This window comes from Cavia porcellus, unplaced genomic scaffold (assembly GCF_034190915.1).
Source record: "Cavia porcellus strain 051 isolate PalLab524CR breed Dunkin Hartley unplaced genomic scaffold, mCavPor4.1 scaffold_5, whole genome shotgun sequence".
NCBI lineage: Eukaryota > Metazoa > Chordata > Mammalia > Rodentia > Caviidae > Cavia > Cavia porcellus.
This window is the reverse complement of record NW_026947488.1, coordinates 23,235,743-23,246,322: the sequence shown is the minus strand read 5'-3', so window position 1 is coordinate 23,246,322 and position 10,580 is coordinate 23,235,743. Positions and strand designations below refer to the sequence as shown.

At 43.5% G+C, this 10,580-nt stretch overlaps 1 long non-coding RNA gene across 1 annotated transcript; it reads left to right on the top strand.

The window, feature by feature from the left end:
- Window positions 1-715: 715 nt before the first annotated feature.
- LOC134475878 (uncharacterized) lies at window positions 716-10,013 on the top strand. The gene is made up of 3 exons (XR_010047206.1): window positions 716-865; window positions 1,413-1,476; window positions 9,950-10,013. It is a non-coding gene; the product is annotated as an uncharacterized LOC134475878 (long non-coding RNA).
- The last annotated feature ends 567 nt before the right edge of the window (window positions 10,014-10,580 follow it).

Sequence of the window (10,580 nt, the reverse complement as noted above, 5' to 3'; positions counted from 1 at the left end):
GTGTGGTCAAAGAGAGGAGAAATCTTTGGTCTCAGAGGGTTGGGGAAGGCTCCCCAGAGGATGGAGCAATCTGGAAACATATACAGGGGATGACCAGATGGTCTCTGAGGCTTAGGTTATACAACTGAAAGAGACTCTAAGAGGTTAGAGGGAGCTCTTGGGACCTACTCAGAGACAGACATGACCCTGGCCTTTTTGGGTTTGACAATCTGCCTTCTTTCCCTAGCCTGAAGATCCATCACTTTGAGATTTGGAACTGGAATCTACATCTGCTTCCTAATCAGCACATAACAGTTTCTTTGCCCAATAATGACATATTTTTGGGTGGAAACTGGAAGGTGAAAAAGGCATTCATGTGAGTAGCACTTGGTTAAGATGTTGTTTGCTTTGATCTTTGGGCAGAGCACACCCTCCCTCTGTGGATTCCATTTCAGGAATCTTAAAGTTCTGGCCTATAAAGGACCCAGATCCAGCTATATTTAAGCTTCATTCTCATCATCTGGGAAATGGGACTAACAATAATCTACTTCCAGCACTGTGCCTGGCACATAGCATACCCAAAAATCACTGGCTCCTTTTATTCATGGTAAGTAGAGTCCTAGACAAAGGACACAGCTTGTTAGTGTCTATGTAACTCTGTGTTCTTCTGGTTACTGATCTTGAAGGCAACTGCTTATACAGGATTTTGCATTGCTTTTCTTCTAACCAGTGACCTACAGGGCAACTTTGATCTGACAGTGTACAGCATTTCCATCTCAGTTTCTCTGAATTTTGGGAAGGACCAGTCTGGAAGACCCACTGCCTCTGTGGCCCAGTGCAGCAACTCCATTGGCCGTGTCAGGGTTCACATTTCTGGAAGCTTAAGGTAGGTGACCCCATGTATACTCACTGGAAACACTCACTGCTGTCTCAGCATCAAACCCCTCCAATCCAGCTCATCTAATAGAGCAAAAGTACAAGACTTTAAGACTAATCAAGATCATGGCTCAGCAAACTATGCCTTTGGGGCTGTTTCCCACCTGCTTTTTTCCCCAGACAGCCTCAAGCAAAGCAGTGGGGAAACTGTTATTGGTCTCTGTTGAGTCACAGGCTTAGCTTGGATCAATCATTATGAACTGTGATTGACAGAGCCATGGTCTGTACTCATATTTAGTCATTGGGATAAGGATAGGGTCAGTCACATTGAACCATGGAGCCAGAAAACAGAGAAGTAGGTTGTAAGGAAAAGTAAGGACCCTGGAGAAGTCAAAACCACAGATGTATAAAGATGTACTGTGAATCATCTTCCTGCAGATTGAATGTATCTTCCTGGGTCTCATTGATGGGAAAAAGGGGGAAAGTTCAACTTCATGGGCAGTACAAGTTTGCTTCATAATAAAATATATCCTGACCACCTCACCTCTTTTCTCTAGCTGGATCCTAAACCTCTCCCATGAAGGAATTGAAAACAATATCAAAAGAATATTGCAACAAAAGGTAAACAAAAGGATAAGCAGATTGGTAGCTAATACATGAATCATTAGTATTTACATATTGAATGCTTGGAAAGAGCTTCTCCCTTAAGTATGCAGGTGTCTGAATTTGCTTAACAAAATCTCACATAATTCAAAGGCAAATGTTGATTCCCAAGTTTGTATGAAACTTAACCAAGTGTTATTTCATTATCTAAGTGCAGGTGGTATTAGAAAAATATTGGTAAGAATTGATTTTGGATCCTTCCCTCAACCATAGAAAATCAACTGGGTCCAAGGATTTAACTACCAAAATAAATCTTCAGATATGTAAGGAGGAAACCTAGAATATCCTTCTCACTCCTCCAGCTCACACCATTTTGAAAACAGTGGCATTGGCCTTTGGGATCACTCACCTTTGCAAAGTGCTTGGTCTGTGGAGCTGGGCAGGTGCCTCTTCACTATACCCTCTACATATCTTGGAGCAACTCAGTGAATTCAATGGAGCTCAGTCTCGTCATTTTAAAAGGGAGAAGCTGACACCTACTTTGAAGAGCCTTTGAAAGTACAATTAGATAATCACACTGAGTTCCCATGACTAATTATTGTTGGGGTGTTAGAGTATTCCGGCACAAAAGAGCAGAATATAAAAGTAAAAGCAGCCTTTATTCTAAGTACATGGAGAGGAGCTCACAACCTACAGTGGTCTGGCTTTCTCTGATCTGCATATGGGGTATGGGATATATATAACTTCTCACCGATGAGGTTCTTAGAGTGGGCATTGATGAAGTGCGAGGAGCTGACTGCAATTTTCTTTGTGCACTGGGAAAGGAAAAAAGAAATTGAAATAGAGGAAGGAGGAAGTGACCTGAGGGTAAACATCTCCAATTTGGCCTTCCACTGCCACATGTCCTGTAATTTATTCTAGGGCAAAACTCTTTCATTCTCTTCTTTTGATTGTTAGGAAAAGGGCAAATTCTCTCTCTGACTATTTCCTGCAGGAAGGGGGCACCATACTGGAGTTTAGGAAGGTTGATGGGATGAGAGTTGATGTCCATGTAGAAGCTGGTACCAGGTGTTTCAGCCAGAACAAAAAATTTATCATTGGTGAATGCTCGCATCTTAGATTGGAAAAATAAAAAACACAAGGTGCTATGAGGAGGCAGATCACTATCATAATTAACAACCCAGGAAAAGTAGAAGGGAAAGTGTCCTTGATCCAAATGTGTCATTCCATCAGGGCCATGGTGAGGAAGAATCTGAAAAATAAGCATGGAGTTGGGGGGATGGAGTTCTGAGAGGTAATTATTCCCCCATCTGAAAGGGTAGGAGTTAAAAGTGTAAGTAGGATTTATCCTTGTTTTAGGAGTTGAGCTGGAAAGAATAAGAAGCATGAGAAATATAAGGCCTCATGATTGAATCATGATTGGGAAATTATAGAGTGGGGGTGTGTGGCTGTGTCACTATAAGTGACACGAGATCTTAGACCTACAAGAGTCTCATGTAAACAGCTGAGGGTGGAGAGAACTAAGATAGTTACAGTGAAAAAATTAGCTAACAGAAGGTATGGGATCAGGAACCAAATAGGATAACAAAACATGACTTAGCCAGAAAATTTTGGCTGTGGGGCCTTGGTGAGATGGAGATGGGAGATAAGAGATGAGATGACCACTCAGAATGTTTAATATACAAGGGAGTTAGGGTTAGGAGGGCACCACTTAGCTTGAGTGATGTGGTACCAGGATGGCAGTCCAGGGACCTTGACCACCATTGAAGTTCTGAAGAAGACCAGGTAAAGGCCACTCCCTTTTAGTTGTAGTCCTGTTGAGAGAACTGATAAACAAAGGCTAGACCATTATCTGACTGAATACTCTGAGATGAACTTAATACATCAGCAATCTCCCTGGTTGTGGGAAAGGCTTTTTTCTATCCTGAAAAAGTACAAACAAAGATTTGAATATATTTGAGAGTTTTGTGGTGGGATATGTGTATAATCTACCTGTCAGTCCTGACCAGGTCGTGTCTGTGAAATTGATGAATAGGAAAGGAAGAGGTGGTATGTGTCCCTGAGGAGAGGTTCTACTCTAGAGATGACAGGTGTAAGCTGATGAGACCTCAGAGTGTCTGGGTCAGTCTACATAAAAACAAAGGAATCCTGACAATCGGGGTGTAGGTGGGATGGTAAAGAAAAGTCATTTTAAAGGTCTAGGACTATGAAGTGAGAGGTGGAGGGAGGGATATGAGAGAACATAGTACAAGGGTTTGGGACCATTGGGTGAATTGGGGTAGCAGCATCACTGATTATCCTAAAGTCTTGTATCAGATTATAGGACCCATTAGGCTTGAGTACCAGGAGAATGGGAGTATTGAAGGGTGATGGGTGAGTTTAAAAAAACTCTAGTCTAAAAGATGTTTGATTATAGGTTTAAGTTCCCTTAAATGTTTTGGAGCTATAGGATATGCGGGAATGCAAGGAAATTTTGAAGGATGTCTGAGATGAATTCAAATAGGCATGGCATGGGTAGCACAGGTGGGATTGGAGGTATCCCAAACTATAGGATCAACCAGAGAAGAAGGGAGGGGAGGGGATGGCTTTGTGGTGCACTGTGAGGGTGTCTGGAAGATGAGAGCTATGGGGAGGGAGAAAGTAAAGGAGAAGTTAAACTTTTGAAGAAGATCTCTGCCTAAAAGGGGTGTGGGACATGTTGGAATTACTAGAAAGCTATGGGTAAAGAAGAGTCTAGAACCTGCATGGAATAGGCCCTGTCTGCAGTGGCTATGTAGGTTGGCCATCAGCACCCACTACAGAGCCCGAGGACTTAATATAGTGGCCTGAAAACTCAGGAAGAACATTATATTTGGCCTCTATGCCAACAAGTAGATAGAGTGTTTTACCAGAGACCTCCACTGGGACTTGGGGCTCTGAGAATGATACCTTAATGGAGGTCTGTGGGCCCCGATCCCCATCAGTCTTCAGCAGCAAGTCCGAGTAGATCAGTCAGCGATGAATCCAGTGGTGATGAGATCTCCTGGGAGGGCAAGAAGTTAGAGGATGGCTTACCCACTTTCTGGTGGCTAGGACAGTCGCTCTTCCAATGGCCCTTGAGATTGCAGAAAGGGCATTCTCTTGCCCAGCATCTTTTTTTGTCACCCTTGAAGCATGGTCTGGGAGGTGCTTGGGCAGCTCCACTTTGTCTCAGTTTACCTGTCTTAGAGCTCCCAGTGTCACTGCTAAAAGATCAGATTGTCATTTTTCCTTTTGAGTTTTATCTCTGTTGTTGAAAACATGAAAAGTCACATTAAGAAGGTCTCCCTGTGGGGTTTGAGAGCCAAGTTTAGCCTTTTGTCTTGGGATCTGGCCCACACTGTTCCCTCCACAGTCACAACACATCTGGTTCTCTGTGCTGGCTATTTTGAGGCCCTAACCCTGTCTGACTGCCTATAATATTTTTAACTGACTTAGCTGTCTGTAGCATTTTTTCTCTGAAGAAGTAACCCAAACTGCCATGAAGGAGAATGGGCAATGACAGATCTGAATTCTTCAGGCTGAAGAGAGGTGAAGTTGTTGAACAGCAGTCAGGGATACTCTACAGAGCTTTTAACTAGTGGCCCTCAGTAGATAGCAGGCATTTTTATCTTGGGTAGATGTACAGCTTTAAGTCTAAAGGAGACAAAAGCAAAGAATCAATTAAGTATGCAGGAGTCAAATAATAGAATCAACGGGGTATTTATAAGTATAATTTTAATAATGGCTTCCCATAAGGAGGATAAGGATAAGGTCCAGTGAATTTTAGAAACTGACATGTCATTCATTTGTCATATACCTGTTTAGGTTTTACAATTGTATAAGTACCTCTTGTGCTGTTAGAATGTCTAGTGTCAGGGCTAGGGATTTAGCTCAGCAGCATAAGCACATGCCTTGTAAGTGCATAGTTGTGAGTTTGGTCCCCTGTACAAAAGAAAAGAATGTCTAATGCCATCTGATTTTTGGAGAATGGCCTGTTTTATTAATTTTACCTTTTTACTTAGGAGAGAGATGAGCTGTGGTGTCATTTAAGGCCAGTCGAGTATAGTTAATTATGACCCCAACATGCGTCATAAAACCTTTTTCTGGAAAAGATCTGGTGGATCCCAGTAAAAGGAATCTAAAAAGAATTTGGTATATTTGTTATGATGCCTTGGGGTTTGACACCTTTTAGGCAAGAATAAACTTTAAACAAAGCATGCATACACAAAGTGTAAAGCATATATAATCAAAGCATGAGCAGTAGGGCTGACAGATAAGTTTAGAAACTGCTTTTAGGTTATAGCAATTGTAACTCATTGGCTCTTAGGTACTTTTGTTGATGGACATTATATAAATTTTTGTTTTAAAATTATCATTTGACTGATAACCTCCTGTTGACTTGATTTGAATCACTTGGCTGGAGCACAAGAAAAAGGCAGATGTCTGATCTGAAAGAAAATATTTATCATCATAAACAATCCCAATTTTATATTTGAAGGCATGAATATACCATCAGATCAGCAACAATGAATTGTCTTAGTCATATGAACTTTAGCTGGGGTGTCTCCCATAAGCTATGGAGATTATTGGAGCCTCCAATTAATGAATAAGAGCTGGTTAAAGTTACCAGGTGGCCACTGTCTTATTCATAAGTTGAAGTCCTGTCCAATGTCTCCCCACCCCAGGGGATTTTGTTTAACCAATTTTAGCATCAATTTGACAAGCTGGCAACCTAGGTGAAAGCATATTTTTAAAATCTATAACCCAAATACATCTTGATTAAGTGGTCTAAAAATGCAAAAGGAAAAAATTATTGAGCTCAAATAAAAAGGAACAGCTGTGTATAGAGCAGACAAATGTGCAAACATGGACAATCTGTACAGCACAAACAGACTGGACAAACAGATAACAGATATATAGACTAACAAACATCTTACAAACTCAGACTGTATTCAAATATATTTGGCCAATCTGAACTATAATAAATAGACTAGTATGAACATTTTGTAGATTAATTAATAGAGATCTCTTAAAATAGGAATAGCAGAAAAGGAACCTTATTTATGTTTGCTTTGAGATAGGTCAGAGAGGGAAAAGGAACATTAATATGAACTAGTTCCTTGGGGCCAGCCTGTTCCTCAAGTGAGAATAGGGACTGAGACTGAGTAGGCTGTAGAGTGGGAAGTGTAGAAGGCCACTCAGTAACCAACTGCCCGGCAGGCATCTGTATCTGTGGGCAATTACTGGGTGATCAACTACCATGCATCAGGGAAGCGCAAGATGGCGACTGATTACAATGAGACTCACAACTAGATGGCTGCGGCTGGTCCCATTATGAGGGACCCCAAGATAGCAGTGCATTGTCATGTGGCGTAGGGATGCAAGATGGCAGCTGTCCTCCAAGTGAGCTGCAGCAAGATGGTTGCTGAGAACCACGTGGCCTGCTAGGTTCCTGAAAGGCACAAGACCAAGTACGGTGAGCCAGTGAAGAAAATGTCAACACAGGAGTAGGGGACAACAAGAGCCATCTGATGGAATATACAGTGGACTGAGGGGGTTGAAAATTTTGAGACTAGAGAGAGAAAGTAAAGGAAGGATTAGAGGCCACTGGGGGTAAAGAATGGGGAGAGGATGGCACAGGGGGCACAGAAATCTCTGGCTGAGAAAGCTGTGGGATTTGTCTGGTAGGTACAGGAGAGGAACCGTAAAGACAGGAGACAGGTCATCTAAGAGGTCCGGAGGGAAAGGAGGGAGAGTTCCTGATGGAGCAGAGTGAGCCAGAAGTGTTTGGGCCATTATACAAGAAAGAATGAGAGAAAGACAATCCTCAGAGTGAAAAAAGGCCTAAAAATAAGGAGTTTCTGCTAACTTGTCGCCACTAGAACAAAAGTATAAATAAAATATCTGCTTTTTTGGTCTTTATACCCTTCTTGAGGCCAAGAACACCAAGATTATGAACTAAGCACCCAAGAAGTGTGTTTTTTGCGGGGGGACAGAAAATGGTCCCCATGACCGAATTATAAGTGAGCTGAGAGAACAACTTTGCCTCAGGATGTAAGAGCTTTAACTCTCCCCCAAGGAACAGGGAAGCTGTCCTGGATCACACCTATCAAAAAAAGGTTATCACCTGTTTTGAAAGTGTGACATGAATGTCCCAACACACGTTCTTATCCTGGCCATCACTGAAGAGCATGGGGCAAGGTCCCAGGGAACAAAAAATAACAGTTTTGCCTCTGGCTGTATGGCCTAATGAGTGTGAAAACTGCTATCTCTGTCCAGAAAGGGCAACATGCGATAGTTTTCTGATGCAAGCTTGTGATTTTAGGAATGGAAACAGAAAACCCCAGACAACAGCTCACCTGTGATGAGTGAAGCAGGTCGCTGTTGCATGTGGATTAGCAGCGGCAAGTAAACAGTCCCGGAGGAAATAAAAAGGTGATTCATAGGCCAGGTAGCTCAAACTGGGAGTGACTCCCAGGAGCTAACATACTCTGCCATACGAGTCTCAAGGCACCATAATGTTAGAGTATCCTGGCACAATAAAGGAGCAAAATATAAAAGTAAAAGTAGCCTTTATTGTAAGGATGTGGAAAGGATTCCACAACCAACAGTGGTCTGGCTATCTCTAATCAGAATATGGGGTATGGGATATATATAACCTTTGACCAGGGGTGGTGCTTAGGGTGGGCGTGATGAAGCGTGAGGGGCTGATTGGAAGGTGGAAGTGACCTCAGGGTAAACATCCCCAATTTGACATTCCACCGCCATAATGTGCTGTAATTTATTCTAGGGCAAAACTCTTTCATGGAGTACTCAGCTTTGCTACCATTTCAGAACTATGACTCGTCCTCTTGACTCTTCAATATTGAGCCACAAGTTCAGCAGTTAGATGCTCTGGTTTTAAATCCCAATTTGCCACTTTGATAGCTGTGAAGTCTTAGGGAACTGAACCTCCCTGACTCTTAGGATGCCTGACCATAAATAGAAATAATCATAACATCTACCTTGCTGTGAGGACCCAAAGCTGTGATGCACTTATAGTTAATGTCTAGGACTAACATTTGGGTAAATACTCAACTAAGCTCCCCACTAGTTACTTGTGTGTTGTGGTGATTGCTTTTCATACATAGGAAACGTGGGCCAGAAAAATCGGGATACTACATTTCCAGGGGAATGAGGCTAGTGCCAGGGAGGCTGAGCCACTATTTCACATGTGGTCACTGACTTCAGTTCCCATAGGGCTGTGAGTGCAGAGTCCCAGGTGGCTCTGTAGAAAGAGGACCTCTGGCCAGGGGAGGTGGGGAAGATGGATAAAGCCAGGTCCTGAGAGGACCGACTCCCAAGGCAGCGATGCCCTGGCGTGGTGCTCCAGGGAGGCTGACCTAGGTCCACCAGGCTTTGGCTGCCTTACAGTTTTGCACCAAAACAGTGCTCTCAAAATGAAGATGCTTCCCACAGAGAGTTGATTTTAAGTGATTGGAAGCCTTGGTATTAAAATATGCAAAATGACAGGATGCATAAACACTTCCCTCTGAAGTCTTCTTTCTCTTCTCACATCAAAGACAGGAAGACTCAGTAGGAGACTAATGTATCCTGAATTGTTTTTTCTAGCAAAGAGGGGATTAGCTAACTAGGCAGCAGCATCTAGCCAATCTTCCAGAACAATTTTTTCCCTGCAATCCCTTGTACATTATTCATTTTCCCAGTTGTATCTTGTTTATTCCAAGGGCTTCCAGTTTTTCACTCAAAAGAGTGATATGAAGTTTCTGTATTTTTTCTTAAATGTATGTCCATTTGAAAAGGCCAGCTGGCATAAAGTAAATATTGAATAAGTAACAGAGGGAAAGGTGGGAAAGGCAAAATGATGGGATGGTGTAGGAATTGCTAAAGATGGGAAATGGCCAAGTTAGGGTCTTCTGACATCCCCCGTCTAGAATTCCACAACTAGGTCAGGGACATGGCTCAGCAGCACAAGCACCTGCCTGGCAAGGGCAAGGTCCTGAGTTCAGTTCCCATTATAAAACACGCAGACAGACAGAAACAGACAGAAATAGAGAGAGAGACAGACAGACAGACAGACAGAAGGGTATGGACTGTTTGGAACTCCATTACTTTCCCAGAAACAAGTTAGTGGCCAATGGCCACTGTGATTCCGAGGCTGAGCCCTTTTCTGGCTTTGCGGTGGGCCATCTCACGACTTGGTCAGCACTGTTGAGATTTCAGGATCTGAGCAAGAAGAAGAGCCAAAGGGATTCAGGAATGAGTGGCAAACTTAACGTGGGTGCTGAAGTGGCCAAGTGCTATGTATTTCGGAGCACAGTGACCTCTTCTTTCTTTTCTCCATGTTGCCTGACCCTTCCCGGCACACACTCAGGTACCTCCACAGCTGGGCTGCCAAGGTACCTCCTGGAGGTGGATCTGGGGACACCAGGGCATTGCTGGGGAGAGTGGAGAAAGAAGGACTCACCAGCTTTCTCTCTCCCTCTGGCAGATCTGTGAGATGATCAGGCAGTCCACCACTTCTTACCTGGAGCCCTATCTCAGAACTCTACCAGGTTTGAGCACACCCTCAATTTCCATAGGTGCCAGCAGACTCCCTGACCCTGGGTTATCCTGAAAGCATTGCTCCTGGGGAGCCCTAGGAAAACTCTCCCATCCTACAGAATTGAAACAGGGCATCTTTTGAAGAGTCTGTTTTTGGCAATGGGATGCTCCAGGGGAGACATGTACTAGAAGAACAAGGTAGGGAGAGGATCTCAAGGCCCTGGGAGAAGCATGTGCTGCCTGGGTTCCATCTGCCTTAATGAAACAGAGAGCCCCAAACCCAGTCAGCCCTGCTGGACCCCACAGATCCTCTAATACTCCATGTTACATCCTGCCATGTGATCTTCGCTCCTGCGGTTCCCTCTGCCAGGAGAGCCCAGGCCCGTATTCACCCCTTCCCCAGTCAGCATCTATGCCCTGCTGACTCCAGCCAGGCAAAACCTCCCCAGGAAGCTTTCTTTGACTCCCTGTTGAACCCTTTGACACTGCCCACTGTGGCTGATATTACATGAATGACATCACACTTCTTCCACTGAGCACCACTGTAACTGCACATTTATTTGCTCAAGTATTTATCT